We start from the raw sequence: 18,761 nt of genomic DNA on the forward strand, positions 1-18,761 counted from the left end.
GCAGCTTTTCAGCTGCGCTCTGAAGCAGACCTTTTTTAAGCTGCGGTGCAGAGCGCACACCTGCGCAAATAGCCTCAGACATCAAAATCGTATGAGGGATGTCACACGTTTCAATTGGCTAGGTTCGTGCAACAAAACATTCAATTCTAGACAAAGATACGATGTGTTTGCGATCAACGGTTTTGCGTTCAATCCTGATCGCACGTAGGTGTCACACGCAGATACCTCACAAACGATGCCGGATGTGCGTCACTTACAACTTGACCCCACCGACGGATTGTGAGATATATTGAAGCGTGTAAAGCGGGCTTTAGTGACCAAATGTAGAACTGGTGGAGGAAGGTTGAACTAAATGGACCTAGGGCTTTTTTCAACCTTAGTAACTATGTAACTATGTAACTATGTAACTGCCACACTGTTGGAAACCCCTTTTATACCCGACCCCAGCCCAGTCCTCAATGGGGAAGGGGCAACCCATGTGTGTATGTGTCGTGGGCGGAGGAGGGGACGCCGCGCTCTCCCACTGCTGCTCGGGTCCAGCTGCCGCGGCTGCTGCGGCCTGCTGCTGCTCGGTGGCTCGAGCGATGGGCCGGATCCCGGGGACTCTAGCAGCGCTCCTCGCCCGTGAGTGAAAGGGGATTTTGGGTGTGGGGATTGGTTATTGTCCGTGACGCCACCCACGGTTGTGGTGATTTGTTGACACCACCGCTGCTCTGTATGGGGATCCCGGGAAGGATGGTATGGAGCAGCCAGTTGTTGTGTTGCCCCTCCGTGGGTAAGGGTTGTGGTGCTCCCGGGCCCAGTGATGAGGTGGGTGATGCAGGGCTTCGTGGGGTGCAGGGACGCGGGGGCAGCGCTGTGCCTTGCGGCACTGTGGTACTCACTCAGCCTGAGACGTTGACACAGTTTTCGGTAAAACACACGGCTGGAAAGACGGTTCCCACGGACGGCTGCACTTGCTTTCCCCAGTAGGTGACGGTGACGGTCCCTCTGTCCTGCACCTAAGTTGATAATGGTTGCGATCGGTTCCCACCGGTAACCCGCTCCCCGGCTTGTATATGGGCCGGAGGGGCCCTACTTTGCCCGCAGGCGCTGGCCCTGAGAAACTGGTGCCCTGGCGGTGGCGGTGTCTCTTCGTAATCGTCGGACTGTTGCCTTCAATCGGGACTTGGTTATTTGGAGACAGACGTCCCCTTCACTGACGGATTTGGCAAATTATGGCGACTCCTAGCCTTGCCGGGATCCGAAAGGCCCCTGCCCTGGTGCTGACTGTTCTTCGTATACTGCTCCAGACCGCCGGGCCACTACCCGTCCACGGTCCTTCCAGCAACCTCCGAGCAGCCCCCCTGCAGAATATCACCGCCGTCTGCTGACCTTTCTGTCACTGTCCGGGGCACACAGCCGGACCAACTTCAGGCTTTACTACTCTCACTTTTTCTGTCACTTCAGCTTTTCTCTTTAGCTCCACTACTACTTCCTTCTACTTTCACTTCCTTTTCTGTACTACTGTTTACTCCTTCACTTCCCTCACTCGACTGCCTGGTTCTTCCCGCCTCCAGGGCTGTGTACTCCTCGGTGGGCAGAGCCAACCGCCTGGCCCACCCCCTGGTGTGAACATCAGCCCCTGGAGGAAGGCAACAAGGATTTTGGTAGCTTGGGTGTTCCTAACTGGGGTGTAGGGTGTGGTGGTGTGATGACCTGTGACCCCTGGCTTGCCCAGGGCGTCACATATGTGTTTGTGGATGGTGAAACCGGTACCGACCTCCATTTTGATCCATGATCAGCACCGCACCCTAAGTGGGGTGCAGTACCCTGTGGCGACCTGAGCCTCAGGGACACCACATATAGCCTAGGTAACAGCCACCACAGAAACACATACCTAGCCAGGACTGCCATTTTTCTGTAGCATGGCGAGTACCTCACCCACAGCTAACACCCCCAGCCACCTTACAACATGCCCAAAATTATAAAAACAAAGAATCATCTTCTTCCTCAGGTCTTGTTTTACCTCAAAGGAACCACAACCATTACTGTGCAACTTCACACAGTATCACAACACAATCTCATTCTGCATTGTGTATCTGGCAATAATCTCTCTTACAGACCCTGCCTATAAGGGCATTGCCTCTCTGACGTTGACCTGATTGTCACATGTTCTGTATCTTCCATTCAAACAATCTGTCCAGCAGACAATCTCAGTACTGGAAATTCAGACTATGCTTCAGGCCCACATATTTACTCAAACTAACAATGGGACAGTGGTCCCAAATCTTACCCTGAGCCTTATGGGCTTCCATTATGCCCCTACTTCAACTGTTTACTCCAGTAAGTCTAATATTGTGCAAGACAACTACCAGACCACAGCCACGGTAACCAGATCTCAACGTACATATTTACCATGCCATAGGGACAGGAATCTTAGTGCACAACACCAAAACCCCTCATTAATTCCTTCACTGGGTGGAGCTTTTAAAAACCCTAGCAAACATATCATGGTTAATCATTCAGATGATTAAACCGTCAGCCTAATACCTCTTCATTGGCTCCCCACAAAGTACACTTGCAGGCCCACCTCTGTGAACCCACAGAAACTACAGACCACTCAAAATCTGCTCAGTGACATGCTCCAAAGTAAGCTGCCAAAGACTGGGTATTGTTTTATTAATTAAGGCCCACTCTCTAGCATGTTACCCTTTCTTAAGTTCTCAGGCTGTCTTGTCTCTTTGTGGACGGATAATGTTGATTTAACCAGTGACTGCGCCCTCAGCAGATGTCTTTACTTACGCTCCCTCAGATCACTAGGTTACTTTTGCGTCTGAATTTGGATCTACTTCCCCTTCCCACAGTTTAGCACCGTAGTGTAGCACATTTCCCTAGCACTCCATGTTGTTTCAGACACTCTGTCTGCCTGATCTTTGCAACTTAGCACAACATCATACCTACAATATACACAATTATATATATAATCAGCTTATATAATATATATAACATATATAATCAACTTATACAAAAACAAAAATCTGAAATTGCTGCAAGGGGAAAACATTACTTTCTGTACATTTGATCTGACCAAGTTATCAAATCACAAAAAGCCAAGTGCACATTGGAGACTAGGCTTGGATTGATGCACCAGGGAGACAGCAAATCCTCTAGTGGGCTCCCAAACCAGGATTGGGCCCTTTGAGCAGTGAACACAAAACCCCTAGATCATCTAGGCTAGATGTCATCTGCCAGACATCATCTGCTATACTTGATCCTGGCACATTGGTGCACATCACTTTTAGAAAAAGAGTTTCAGGAAGAAAGGAGTATAATGAGGACTGGAGGCTCATGTTTAACAGTCTTATTTATTTTTGTGACTGATTGAATTATTTTAGAGGTTTATATGGCCTGTTAGAATTAATTTTGGGGTCTAAAACAATATGGGCCACAGTTCTAAATCAGAGCTGTGGTTCTTACATTTTCAGGATTAATGGAGGTCCCAGGTATCAGTCCCTGATGATTAAGGAAGTGATAATGATCTGATTATTTTATAGGATGGAAATAACATTTTATTTTGATATATTACAATTCCAGGTAACTTAGTTGTTTCAGAAATGGAAATGACTGGTGAGGCACCAATAGTTAAAGAGGCGTAATGTTTCATATGTACATGACTCTAAAAAGGGAGCAAATAATATTTCCATGTGTCCACCTAGACTCAATATTATTGGGGGCCGTAGACACTCATTCTAACTCCATAGGCAAGGGTGTTATGATCCGGAACCATGGAAGACCACCATAAATCATGGGTAAAAGGTGACAAGAGCATTAGCAACTAATCTGGCCGCCATCCCCTTACTAACCATCAACACTAGAAGTAGCCGAGGGGTAAACTAACATCCTGTGCACCGCGAACCCAGCCGGAGAACTAGCTATCTTAAAGGAAGGAAAGATGAATAACTCTCTGCCTCAGAAAATAGATAAAGAATAGCAATCCCCCCACATTCAAAGACTGCGGTGATATAGGAAAACACAATACACAGACAGATGATAAGATTAGCAAAAGGTGAGGCCCTACTGACTAAACAGGACAGAATAGGAAAGGGACTGATGGTGGCCAGAGAAAAACCCTGCAAAAATCCAAAAACCTGATAGTACAAAAAGCCCTCAGATCGCTAGATCTGAACTCCGTCCTATACCAGGCGCTCTTGTCATACCAATGAACAGAAAGCAGGAACCATTACAAATTCAAGAAGCAACAAACACATGGACTAATAGGAGCAATACTCCAAACATAGCTGCAGGGAGCTTCCCAGCTAAGCAACTGAGAGGGAAGATCCCTGCATGCAAATAAACTGAAAACAACCACAGCAAATGACAAACTCAGATAAGAGCAAAAACAACAAAACAACAAACAAAGAGCCAAGCACTTATCTGGGGTAGATGTGGTCTGGAGCAGGATGAAGCAGGCTGGTATACAAAGAACAACTGACATCCAGCATAGCCTGCTATCAGACCAGGGTTTAAATAAGCAGAGAGTTAGCAATGGAAACGCCCATTGCTCAACACACCTGGTCTCTGACCAAACCATTCCTGGCCACAAGAGGGAGCCTTACAGCAGCAAAAGCATAACTGACATTCACAACACAAGGGGTTCCGGTTGCCTGACATGGTACCTTATGTCCACAAAAATAGCACCAGGGAACCGGATGGAAACAAAACAACATAAACACTAATGTAAATGATTGGATGATCCCTGTTCCTGTACATAGCTGTGTGCTCAGTAATAAGTCACAGTATCAGTTTTCATACCAATGAAACGGGCGTGAGTAGCTAAATGATTGCACTGTTTATTCAGACAGGTGTAATGTGTGTGCAGGAATGCAGTTCAGGTGATAAGAGCCATTTATCCAGATAGCCTCTGCTATGAATGACATGTTAGGAGTAATTAAACCACAGCAGCAGCACTTACAAGAGTTAATCAATATAAGAACAAACAGAAGCCTTTTATTCTACCTGTTGGAGAATGTCATGACTCCTTTTCTTTGGACACACAGATAACAAACTCTTCAATTTTTCAAAATCCTTTTTCTAACATAATGAAAAAGAAAATTAATATCATATATAGCTTTAGTGTATAATTGTCACATTGCTTAGAACTTATACAGCACACAAATTATACAGTATATTCCAATCACATATATATCTTTCAGAAGTGGCACAAAACAGGACAGATAAGAACTTATTAGCCTCACTTGATTAAAATATCAGCATAAGGCTGGTTTCAGACGTCCGTGTTTGATCAGGTACAAGCCACACGCATGGTTATGGTCATACGTGTGTCATACGTGTGTCATGCATATGTAACACATGTGACATCTGTGTTTGCATACGTGTGACACGTACCGGAGAAAACACGGGTCTTTTAAATAAAAAGATTTTCTATATTCACCTGTATCAAGCGTTGTTTTCTTCAACTCTGCTGCCTCCCACTTTTGACCGCCGCTCATTATACTCATAGAATATTCACTGCAGTGAGGAGCTGGAAGCCGGAGCATCTCGGGGACAGCGCTGGGTACAGGTGAGTATTCAGCAAGCAGTGTGTGTGCAGTGATGTCCAGGAGGTCATCGGACATCAGCTGGGAACTCTGATGACCTCCTGGACATCACTGCACACACACTGCTTGCTTGCAGAATAGTCACCTGTCACCGGCAATGGCAATGATGTTCTCCGGGAAGCTGTCCTTGACGCTGTCTCCGCAGTGCTCCGGCTTCCAGGTCCATCGACACACACACACACACACACACACACACACACACACACACACACACACACACCTGGATACTCACCAGTCCCCAACGATGCGGTCCCCGGCACTGAAGTCCCCAGCGCTGGGCTTCCAGCTCCTCAATGGAGTGAATAGACAACAGACAGACAGCAGAGCCGAAGAAAACAGCACTGGATACAGGTGAATATAGAAAATCTTTTTATTTAAAATACCCGTGTTTTCTACGGTTCGTGTCACACTGATATCACACGGATCACATCAGTGGCGCTCCGTGTGACACCCGTGCTGCCGGAGAAAAAACTGACATGTCTCCGTGTGTGCATGAGGGGTCACACGGTCCGTGTGAAAACACGACCGTGTGAGTACAGCATAGAATAACATGGGTACGTGTGGTATCCGTGTTAAAAACGGATGTCACACGTACCTGAAACACGAACGTCTAAAACCAGCCTAACACTATTTTTTATGAGCTGCAGACCTTCCTAACCACAAAATGGGCAGCATTTTATCCCGGCATCCTCTGAACATCACATATACAGTGGTGTGAAAAAATGTTTGCCCCCTTCCCGATTTCTTATTCTTTTGCTTGTTTGTCATACTTAAATGTTTCAGATCACCAAATTTAAATATTAGACAAAGATAACACAAGTAAATACAAAATGCAGTTTATAAATGAATGTTTTTATTATTAAGGGAAAAAGAAATCCAAACCTACAGGGCCTTTGTGAAAAAGTGATTGTCCCCCGCCTTAAAACATAAATTAACTGGTTTATCACATTTCTAAGAAGCTGAGTTCAATTTAACTAGCCACTAGTCTGAATACTGCCACACCTGTTCTAAATCAAGAAATCACTTACCGTAAATAGGACGTGCCTGACAAAGTGAGGTAGACCAAAAGATCCTCAAAAGCTAGACATCATGCTGAGATCCAGAGAAATTAAGGAACAAATGACAAACAAAGTACTGTACCTGTCAGTTTGTCACAGTTAAATTCTTTCCTGGACAGCACAAAGGCTAGAATTGCTCCTAGGTGGGATCCCACTGGCTCAATAGCTGTGGTTAGTGACATAGTCATTTGAGATGCTGACATATAATTAATGGGTTGAGCAGATGCATGCAATCACTTACAGTTAAGGTTTAACCTTGAATCTTTTCCAGGTCCTCAAGAGGCACCAAAATGGCCACTGCTCAATTCACCCCTGTTGTTGGCCTATTGCTAAAATCATTGGGATGTTCTTCAAGGGTAAACTCTATGTTCAATAGCACCCAAAGAGATGAGGCATATCTTTCTACAGCAAGGACTGTGGCTATAAAATATATGTATACTTATATCTTATTTACTACCTTGTTAAATGGCAGTACAGCAGATTGGGAACTTTTGTTTTCATCAGTCTCAATTGGGGTTCACAATCTAAATTCCAAATAAAGCTGTGCTTACATGGCCGTAGATTCTCTCATATGAGAGAATTGGGCAGATTAAGCTAATGACACTCGATCAAACTCTGCCAGAGCTTGATCCAAGTGTCAGCTTAGTGTGATTCAATTCTCAGATGAGACAAATGGGATACACTGTAAGGAGACGTAGAACAAAAGTTCTCCATCCTCTCCATTCTAGGAGTCCGTGGATGATTTCCATGCAACAATAAACTTGAATGGGTGCACGCCATCTGATTTATGCTGCCAATCACAGCATGCTGATTTTTTTTTCTCATGCCGAATTGGCAACATTACTCCGAGGGCTAGCCAATAAAACATCGGCCAGCCCTTGTCCATGTTATACGCTTATGTGAGCACAGCGTTAGTATGTCTTTAGACTGGTAGGAAACCAGAGTACCAAAGGGAAACCTACAGAAAGACAGAGAGTACATACAATCTTCTTGTAAATGTTGTCCTTGGAAGCCAGGGCCCAAGAAACAGTGCTAACCACTGAGCCACCATGCTGCCCTACTTTTCCCCTTTGCAAGTTCTACCTTTAGCTTCTATGGTGACTTCAGTACAATGCAGACAAAGAAGATGAGGTAGTGCAGCGCTGTCTCTCTCTGAAAGCAAGCATTGTTGACCTTAGGGAGATCAACATATCCACTGCGGAGACACCATCACGTGTTTCTCAATGCAGTGATTCTAGAGCAACGCCCCCTGGGAAGTATGCAAATAAAAAAGCCGCGGAGACACCATCACGTGTTTCTCAACACTGCCAGGAAACTAGCCAGGTCTTTCACCGGGAAGGATTATTTACATACTTCCCAGGGGGCGTTGCTCTAGAATCACTGCGTTGAGAAACACATGATGGTGTCTCCACAGTGGATATGTTGATCTCCCTAAGGTCAACAATGCTTGCTTAAGTAGTCTTTTACTAGGCATTGCCCCCACTAGCCAGATTTCTACTCCACACTGATGAGGGGCAAATACCCTGAAACGGCTGTCTGTGGATGGATACCATGTTTGGTATAGGTGGTCTCCTTGACTGGAGACTGCCCTTCCCGTGGTTGTTCCTTCCCGGTGAAAGACCTGGCTAGTTTCCTGGCAGCGTTGAGAAACACGTGATGGTGTCTCCGCGGCTTTCTTATTTGCATACTTCCCAGAAAGCCGCAGAGACACCATCACGTGTTTCTCAACGCTGCCAGGAAACTAGGCAGGTATTTCACCGGGAAGGAACAACCACGGGAAGGGCAGTCTCCAGTCAAGGAGACCACCTATACCAAACATGGTATCCATCCACAGACAGCCGTTTCAGGGTATTTGCCCCTCATCAGTGTGGAGTAGAAATCTGGCTAGTGGGGGCAATGCCTAGTAAAAGACTACTTAAGCAAGCATTGTTGACCTTAGGGAGATCAACATATCCACTGTGGAGACACCATCACGTGTTTCTCAACGCAGTGATTCTAGAGCAACGCCCCCTGGGAAGTATGTAAATAATCCTTCCCGGTGAAAGACCTGGCTAGTTTCCTGGCAGTGTTGAGAAACACGTGATGGTGTCTCCGCGGCTTTCTTATTTGCATACTTCCCAGGGGGCGTTGCTCTAGAATCACTGCGTTGAGAAACACGTGATGGTGTCTCCGCAGTGGATATGTTGATCTCCCTAAGGTCAACAATGCTTGCTTAAGTAGCCTTTTACTAGGCATTTCCCCCACTAGCCAGATTCCTACTCCACACTGATGAGGGGCAAATACCCCAAAACGGCTGTCTGTGGATGGATACCATGTTTGGTATAGGTGGTCTCCTTGACTGGAGACTGCCCTTCCCGTGGTTGTTCCTTCCCGGTGAAAGACCTGGCTCGTTTCCTGGCAGCGTTGAGAAACACGTGCTGGTGTCTCCGCGGCTTTCTTATTTGTCTCTCTCTGAGCAGTATTGAGCAGTGTAGTTGTGAATCCAGCACTGAAGTGATATATAATACTTTAAAAGGAGTTTTTCACTGTTACAAAACCCCTGTAAACTGTTCTTAATTCACTCTCTCAGGGTCTAGTGCTGAGCACGTGTCACTGTTCCCGGTGTCTGTTATTCTCTGCAGTGATAATGTTACTGTGGCGTCCCTGACCTGGTCAGGCAGCACTGGGTACTGCACCCATGCTGGGTCAGTACTTCTGTACCGCCCCGTGTTCGGCTGCAGCCAAGCCGCTCGGATCCGGGCTCGTTGGAGGGTGGCTCGAGCGCCCCCAGACCCGGGGTCACTACGCCCTGAAAGGATGCTGGCGCTACGTAGGAGGGTGGTAGGTAGGTGTATGGCCGGAGCCGTGTTTGAGTTTGTGACGCCACCCACGGGATGTGGTGAAGGTGCAGACACCACCGCTGCGGTTACAGGGCACCCGGGAGAGATGGTTATGCAGCAAGATGTTAACCCCTCCGTGGGCAGGGATGATGGCCCCGGGACCCATTGGGGAGAGCTGGGTGGTACAGGGCGGTGTGGGGTCGGATGGCACTGTTGTACTCACTGTTATTGACACAAACAAGTCTCTGGTAAACAAAGTTGATGGTGGTTGGTGCCCGCAGCCGGCTGTGTCTGGTCCCCCACCCGGTTCGGTAGTCTTTGCCATTCTCTTGCACCGTGTAGTGTACGTGTAGACTGCCTGTGCTTCAGCGATGGGAGTCCGCTCCCTGGCTGTTTGTATGTCGGAGGAGCCCGTTTGCCCGCAGACGCTGGCCCGTGGGATCTCTCTGCCTGTGCGGTGGCTTTCTATCCCCCTCGGTGGGCTGTTGTCTTCAGTCGGGACTTGGGTGGGAAAGGACCTATAGTGAATTAACTCAGTCCAGTGGATTCTGGACCTCGTTTCAGGGTCTGAGTACCCCCCTGTGTGCTCCGGTTTCCAGTCGGTTCCCTGGGTCAGTACCGGCGGGCCACTACCCTGTCCCGGTCCACCATGGTTCCACCGAGCCATCTTCCCGGCTCCTGCAGGCTAGGCCACCGTATGCCTCCTAGCCAAGGTACCAGGGCTCCGACCTTGGCACCTGTCAGACTGCTGCAGACCTGGACACAGGCCTGCTTCCACTCTCCTTCACTCCTGTCACTAATCTACTACAAACTGAAAACTGTCTCTGTTTCCTGCCTCAGGCCCTCAAAACACCTCGGTGGGCGTGGACAACTGCCTGGCTCTGCCCCCTGGTGTGTTCATCAAGCTCTGCGGGAGGTGACTAGGGTTTATGTGGTTTTGCTGATGTTACCTTGTGTGGGACTGGTGATGTGCGGGGCACTATCTGTGACTACCTGGCTAGTCCAGGGCGTCACACTTCCAGGTAATTCTAAAGACTGAAATAGGGTGTGTACGCACAGATACAAAGCAACCAGGTCTCCCACACCTTAGAGGGGACACTTGGGCAGACCCAAGAGGGGGCGTTTCTCCACATCTCAGCTAGGAGTGTAGGGGAGGGGTTGGAAGCTAGAGTGGCAGTGGCTGTCAGAAAAGAAGTAGGAGTAGAGCCAGTCTGAAGCAGAAAGCGCAAGAGAGAAGGAGCGAGCAGGCGCGCGGACACGCTAGTCAGACCCTGCACGTGTAGTAGCTGTTAGTGGGGGAGAACGGTTAAAAGGAGTTGGACAGAAATACGCTGAGGAAGTCAGCTGGTCATGTACGGAGATCCTGGTAACTAGGCACGAACGGGGAACAGGTCCCTAGAGTAGATGTCCATTTATTTGGTCTGCTAAACTTGTCGGTGGGGGGAACCACAAGTCTCACACCAACCAACTAAAGTCCGAGCATCAGCAGCAATGAGGGGGCCCATAAGGAGGATCGAGCCCGGAGCCATCTTCCTTGGTCCACTCTGCCAGCAAACGGGCCAAAAAGGTAGAAAAGGCAGTAGCGACTTCCCTGGATGAATCCCACGGTACTTCAAGTCAGAAGTTATCCGAAACAAGAAGTGCTAGGAAGGCAAGTTAACGGTTACCCTTAGGCCAGCCTGAAGGAGTTCCTGGTTCCACCTGGTTTATCTCAGCATCACCCGGGTTACCTCACAAAAACACCTGAACGTGAGTAAACAAGTTGAAAGACATCTTTGACTGAGACTGAGGTATTCTGCAACCTGTTGTTCTACACACCCGAGCCCCTGGGGCCAGCCTCACTCACGGGAGGCACTACCATCACACTGCAGATTCCATCAACTCCAGACGCTCGTTAAACCTGCAGTGGCGGTCACCCATAACCCTGACCGCAAACCGTGAGTGGCGTCACGACTCCCATGTAAATAAATCTGATATACCTGTTGCTAGCGGTAATCAAGTGGAGCCCCTGTCGCGTCCCAGAAGGTGAAGTGACGTCCCTGAGGCAACCGCTACAGGTGGGCAACACATTACATATAGAGCAATATAGCCAATTATTTACCTTCAGGGCTTTGACCAAGTTGACAGCACAAGCTGGTGAGAGCTGTTGAGGTAACTGAATGGCAGCCATGCTGTCAATGTGACAACAGCTCTGCAGACAATAAAAGACACCATGAGTAGCCATGAAGAGTCAGTGCTGGATTCAGGACGTGAGGAAACCTTGCCCACAGCCCAGTCACTCAGGGAGACTGGGTCCCGCCTCGGTGATGCCGGGTCAACTTTCAATTCCGGACGTTGACGTGACATTACCAGACATCAGAGGCCACAGCAGCCCGGGTCACGTGAGGAGGGACGAGTGGACAGCGATAGCGCCGCTCACAGGCTGAATTGGAAAAAAAAGGTATTGAGAAAAAGCCTTCTCTCCCTGCTTTAAATCGATGTCGCCACTATGCTTTGTAGTGGACTGCCTCTCTGAAAGGAATCTGTCAGCAAGTTTTTGCTATCCAATCTGAGGATAGCATGAGGGAGCAGTTAAACACAGATTTTCTTGATGTGTCTCTTCTCACACTGTTTGTTGTTTACTTCTAATCAAGGCTTTATCACTAGTTAATTATCAGTGCTGTGACTAGTTGGCAGGTGAGCTTATCTCGACCACACCCCTCCTGTGATAAGCAGCTCACTATAAATAGACTTTGCAAGTAGAGAGTGGTGGTGTGGGCAGGGTTAGCTCTCTCAGCTCTTCTTCATTCTACTGATAAGAATTTTAATTGTGTCACAATTACTGCACCCAGTAAACTAAGTGCTACATAGTTGGAATCAGAGTCTCATTTCCTATACTATACAGCACTCAGATGAGGTAGCAAAAACCTGGTGACAGATTCTCTTTAAATGAAACTGTGACGCCCCTGGACTAATCAGGTCGTCACAGGGTACTGCACGCTCTTTATCTCCCAGTGCAGGACTCAACCCCCATGGTTCTGGGTCCCCATCTTGCAGTACTGCCTCCACCAGCATCTACAAATCCTAGTGACACCTTGCACCACACCCTGGCAGGCACACCAGTGGGCTGCTAAGCTGGAATAGGGCCGCCTACCTAGGGGTCAGGCAGGGAGCTGGGAGGTAACAAGTCAGTCGGCTCCAGGGGAGCAAAGTGTTGAGTGGTAGTGCTCGAGCTGTGAGGAGCTCGGAGGAAGCTGGGAGTTGGAGCTCCCAGGGGAGAAGCAGACTAGGTCGCAGACGGTGGTCTGGACCCGGAGGAGTTGGAGACCCGGTCGCGGGAGATTGGGAATGGGTGCTTGGGTAGTCTTGGAGGACAGCCAGCAGCCACAGTTCAATAGCCGGGCTGAGACCGAAGCTACGTTGGGGTACATGGACCCTAGGTCGGGGAGAAGCTTCAAGCAACCCGGCAAATAACCTGCGGAGGACAGGGCCTATATGGACTGTTCCCACAAAGCTCAGAGATCGGGGGCACTAGCGCAACGAGGGGGATAGGGCTTTCTAAGCAAAGCAGCCCACTGAAATCCCAAGCGTGAGGTCCTAAGAGCAAGCTCCTCTGCTACTCTTAGTAGGGAGCGGGACCCGGAAAGCTCCAAGCTGATGGGCCACCTAGACACTCTAAAAATACTGTGCCCGGAGGTAGGCCATGGACCACCAGGCAGTGCTGCAGGGGACGGGACCCGGACGAGCTCCCCAAGAGGGCAGCGGCACCAAGAGACTTGGTTTACTACGGTGTCAGCATCTGCTTTCCTTCTGAGTGAGTACCTGATTAACCCCTGCAACCAGCGAGCCTGCGCTTCCCTGCACCCCGATCCACCATTCAGAGTCCCGGGGCCTTCCCCTACCCATGGAGGGTAACATCATCTGGCTGCCCCACTCCATCAACCCTGGGTACTCCCAGCAGCAGCGGCGGTACTCCTTATTACCGCACACCACGAGTGGCACCACAAACTACCTAACTCACCTGTAAATAACCCCACATCACGTTTCAGCGTTACACCGAGCCTCCGGGTCCGGAGACCCTCGAGCCACGAGTAGTGACGTCCGGATCCGAGCGGTTCGACCGCTTCTGGGGCGGGACACGTCTGGGACAAAACCGTCTGCATACTCTAACATCAAAGCATTACATTAGCATGAATTTATTTACCATGTTATTTTTTGAGAAGCTGCTAATATTGAAGAGCAAATCTCTTCTGCTCTGTATCTGCATGTGAAGATGAAAAAGTGCCCATTCCACTACACTGTTTCGTCCAATATATCTGTAAAAAAAAAATAGTAAAAATAACATAATCAATGCAAAGCACAGATCATTGACCTTGATTTTTTAATACAACCACCAGATGACAGTCACCTATTTCCAACCTGTCTGCAAATTAACGGCTAGAAGGAGTTTCTGCATGGTATACAGTACAGACCAAAAGTTTGGACACACCTTATTCAAAGAGTTTTCTTTATTTTCATGACTCTGAAAATTGTAGATTCACATTGAAGGCATCAAAACTATGAATTAACACATGTGGAATGAAATACTTAACAAAAAAGTGTCAAACAACTGAAAATATGTCTTATATTCTAGGTTCTTCATTTTTTTTACTACTGCTTTCACACTCTTGGCATTCTCTTGATGAGCTTCAAGAGGTAGTCACCGGAAATGGTCTTCCAACAGTCTTGAAGACATTCCCAGAGATGCTTAGCACTTGTTGGCCCTTTTGCCTTCACTCTGCGGTCCAGCTCACCCCAAACCATCTCCATTGGGTTCAGGTCTGGTGACTGTGGAGGCCAGGTCAACTGGCGTAGCACCCCATCACTCTCCTTCTTAGTCAGATAGCCCTTACACAGCCTGGAGGTGTGTTTGGGGTCATTGTCCTGTTGAAAATTAAATGATGGTCCAACTAAACGCAAACCAGATGGAATAGCATGCCGCTGCAAGATGCTGTGGTAGCCATGCTGGTTCAGTATGCTTCAATTTTGAGTAAATCCCCAACAGCTCCACCAGCAAAGCACCCCCACACCATCACTCCTCCTCCTCCATGCTTCACGGTGGGAACCAGGCATGTAGAGTCCATCTGTTCACCTATTCTGCGTTGCACAAAGATATGGTGCTTGGATCCAAATATCTCAAATTTGGACTCATCAGACCAAAGCACAGATTTCCACTGGTCTAATGTCCATTCCTTGTGTTCTTTAGCCCAAACAAGTCTCTTCTGCTTGTTGCCTGTCCTTAGCAGTGGTTTCCTAGCAGCTATTTTACCATGAAGGCCTGCTGCACAAAGTCTCCTCTTAACAGTTGTTCTAGAGATGTGTCTGCTGCTAGAACTCTGTGTGGCATTGACCTGGTCTCTAATCTGAGCTGCTGTTAACCTGCGATTTCTGAGGCTGGTGACTCGGATAAACTTATCCTCCGCAGCAGAAGTGACTCTTGGTCTTCCTTTTCTGGGGTGGTCCATGTGTGAGCCAGTTTCTTTGTAGCGTTTGATGGTTTTTGCACTGCACTTGGGGACACTTTCAAAGTTTTCCCAATTTATCGGTCTGACTGACCTTCATTTCTTAAAGTAATGATGGCCACTCGTTTTCTTTACTTAGCTGCTTTTTTCTTACCATAATACAAATTCTGACAGTCTATTCAGTAGGACTATCAGCTGTGTATCCACCAGACTTCTGCAAAACACAACTGATGGTCCCAACCCCATTTTTAAGGCAAGAAATCCCACTTATTAAACCTGACAGGGCACACCTGTGAAGTGAAAACAATTTCCGGTGACTACCTCTTGAAGCTAATCAAGAGAATGCCAAGAGTGTGCAAAGCAGTAATCACAGCAAAAGGTGGCTACTTTGAAGAACCTAAAATATAAGACATATTTTCAGTTGTTTCACACTTTTTTGTTACGGATTTCATCCCACATGTGTTAATTCATAGTTTTGATGCCTTCAATGTGAATCTACAATTTTCAGAGTCATGAAAATAAAGAAAACTCTTTGAATGAGAAGGTGTGTCCAAACTTTTGGTCTGTACTGTATGTCTTTGCTCTGAATTGTTTTTTCAGCTGTCCATTTTATATGTGTATATTTTCAGTTGTTTGTTTTTTTTGTTAAAGGCTTTAGGCTCGAAATCATCAAATCGTTTATGCCAGAATTCTGGTGTAAAACTGCTTGAAATGTCACAAACGTTTTGTGCACCTTGTAGTTACTTAAAAATGTTTTACTTTCAGCATTTTTACACCATCTCCTTTTTGAAAAGTGAGGAGAAATTAGCAGGGATAGGTCATGGCTCAGCACATTTGACAATTTCTTCATAATGTATGCTTAAATTATGACAGAAATGTACTCCAAAATCATCTTGGAGAACATCTATTAAACTGGAGCATACCATACCTCTTAATAAATTTAGCACATCTTACACCTTCATTAGTATTGGTTTACAAGATTTAGCCCAAAAATATCTACTTTGGTTTCATCTGAACAGAGCACCTTCTTCCACATGCTAGCTGTGTTCCCTACATGGCATATGGAAGAAAGTACTCTGCACAGATAAGACCATCGTAGAACTTTTTGGCCTAAATGAAAAATACTATGAGTGGCAGAAAAATAATACTGTACATCACCCTGAAAACAGCACCCCACTGTCAAACATGGTGGTGGTAACATCATACTATGGGGCTTCTATTCTTCAGCAAGGACAGGAAATCTGGTCAGAGTTGATGAGAAGATGGATGGCAAATGAATATGAAAACAGGGCAATCCTTAAGGAAAATATGTTAGAGGCTGCAAAATACTTAAGACTGGGGTGTAGGTTTACCTTCCAGCAAGATAAGTACCCTAAGCATACTGTTAGGGGTACTTTGCATGTTGTGACATCGCTACTGGGATATCATCGGGGTCAAATCAAAAGTGACGCACATCCGGCGCCAGTAACAATGTCGCACCGTGTAAAGCCTAGATGCGCCGATAAACGATCGCAAAAGCGTCGTAAATCGGCGGTCTGTGTAGCGTCAGTCATTTCCATAATGTCGGTACGATGTTGTTCCTCGTTCCTGCGGCAGCACATATCGCTGTGTATGAAGCCGCAGGAGCGAGGAACTTCTCCTTACCTGCGTCCACCGGCTATGCGGAAGGAGGTGGGCGGGATGATTACATCCCGCTCATCTCCGCCCCTCCGCTTCTATTGGCCGCCTGCCGTGTGACGTCGCTATGACGCCACACAATCCGTCCCCTTAGGAAGGAGGCCAGTCGCCGGCCAGAGCGACGTCGCAGTGTAGGTAAGTGCGTGTGAAGCTGCCGTAGCGATAATGTGCGTCGGGAGCGGGACAAGATATCGCATGTGCGAGGGGGGCGGGGACTATCGCGCTCGGCATCGCAAGCATCGGCTAGCGATGTCGCAGCGTGCAAAGTACCACTTAGAGCTACACTGGAATGGTTTAAATCAAAGCATATTCATGTTTGTGAATGACCCAGAGTCCAGACCTAAATCACATAGAGAATCTGTGGAAAGACTTGAAAATTGTTGTTCACAGACACCTCCATCCAATCTCACTGAGCTAGAGCTAGTCTGCAAAGGCGAAAGGAAAAATATTTCAGCCTCTAAGGCTATGTGCCCACGCTGCGGATTTTGCGCGGATTTTGCCTCGGATTTCCCGAAAATCTGCAGCAGCGGCACTTCCAAGCCATTTCAATGGCATTTTGGAAATGCTGTGTCCATGCTGCGGATTTTTCCGCTGCGGATTTGCCGCGGATTTTGATCCGGAAAAATCTGCAGCATGTCAATTGTTTGGTGCAGATTTGGTGCGGATTTTTGATTTTGAATGGGGGGGAAAAAAAAAAAAAAAAATCCGCATCAAAATCCGCGGTAAATCCGCGGCAAATCCGCGGCAAATCCGCGGGTGCGGATTTGCCGCGAAAGTCGTGGATTTTCAGGCAGAAAAATCCGCAGGTACATTCTACCGTGGACACATAGCCTAAATGTGCAAAGCTGGTACAGACATAGCCCCCAAAAGACGTGCAGCAGTAATTGCAGCAAAAGGTGATCCTACAAAGTATTGATTTACGGGGGCTGAATAGAACTTCACATCACTACTTTCAGATTTATATTTTTGAAATTTTTAGAAAGCCATGTATCACTTCTTTTACACCTTAAAAATACCTGCTGCTTAGTGAATTGGTATATCACATAAAATAATAATAATTAATAATAATAATTGTATTCATTTATATAGCAATATATATTTAAGTTTGTAGGTGGAGCATGAAAAAAATGTGAAAAGGTTCACGGGGTATGAATACTCTTTCAAGTGTGTGTGTGTGTGTGTGTGTGTGTGTGTGTGTGTGTGTGCGTGCGTGCGTGCGTGCGTGTGTGTGTGTGTGTGTGTGTGTGTGTGTGTGTGTGTGTGTGTGTGTGTGTGTGTGTGTGTGTGTGTGTGTGTGTGTGTGTGTGTGTGTGTACACACACACGGCTCAGTGGTTAGCACTGCAGCGCTGGGGTCCTGGGTTCAAATCCCACCAAGGACACCATCTGCAAGGAGTTTGTATGTTCTCCCCGTGTTTGCGTGGGTTTCCTCCGGGCTCTCCAGTTTCCTCCCACACTACAAAGACATACAGATGGGGCAGTGTTGCAATTGTATGTAAAGCGCTGTGGAATTAATAGCGCTATATAAATGAATAAAATTATTATTATTATTTTATATATATATACAGTATACATATATATGCATTGTGCATAAAGAATTATAACTTTGTATAATGTGAAAGTTTATTTAAATGATTGTTTAATAATCCAAACCCTGCAGAAGGCTATTCAGCTGCTTTTCATAGTTTTGGTGCCTTTATATACTGCAGACAATACTACATTCTCCAGGTGATGGTACCTTTTCATGTTGAGCAGCATCCCACACACGTGCTTTATATTGGTGGCCACACGGTAAAACCTTCCACATTCTCCCTGCAAGGAATCACAGGTATGAAATATTCATTATCTGATGGGCAAAATTCTGAAAAATGTTTCTAATAGATTATTTGTTACCTTCTCATCAGCGAGGAGTGCAGTGCTCATTCTGCAGCGTATTCACTGTCCTGTGGCAACGAGTTACTAACACAGCAGACTGTATGAAGTGTTTGCCTACCTGAATGATCTTGTGGTATGTGTAGCCAGGGTGACATTGCTTACAAATTAAATGATATTTCCTGTAAGAAGCTTTGCTCTATAGAACCAGAGCTCAATAGCTGTGTATGCTGCACCGAATCATAAAAGGAATAAA

The 18,761-nt window shown here is 47.0% G+C and overlaps 1 long non-coding RNA gene across 1 annotated transcript; it reads right to left on the minus strand.

Moving 5' to 3' along the window:
* Positions 1–4,998: 4,998 nt before the first annotated feature.
* On the minus strand, positions 4,999–18,436 carry LOC142307864 (uncharacterized). The gene is made up of 3 exons (XR_012753983.1): positions 18,372–18,436; positions 13,661–13,772; positions 4,999–5,073 (listed from the first exon to the last, which is right to left on the minus strand). It is a non-coding gene; the product is annotated as an uncharacterized LOC142307864 (long non-coding RNA).
* Positions 18,437–18,761: the final 325 nt, after the last annotated feature.

Source organism: Anomaloglossus baeobatrachus, chromosome 1 (assembly GCF_048569485.1).
Source record: "Anomaloglossus baeobatrachus isolate aAnoBae1 chromosome 1, aAnoBae1.hap1, whole genome shotgun sequence".
Classification (NCBI taxonomy): Eukaryota; Metazoa; Chordata; class Amphibia; order Anura; family Aromobatidae; genus Anomaloglossus; species Anomaloglossus baeobatrachus.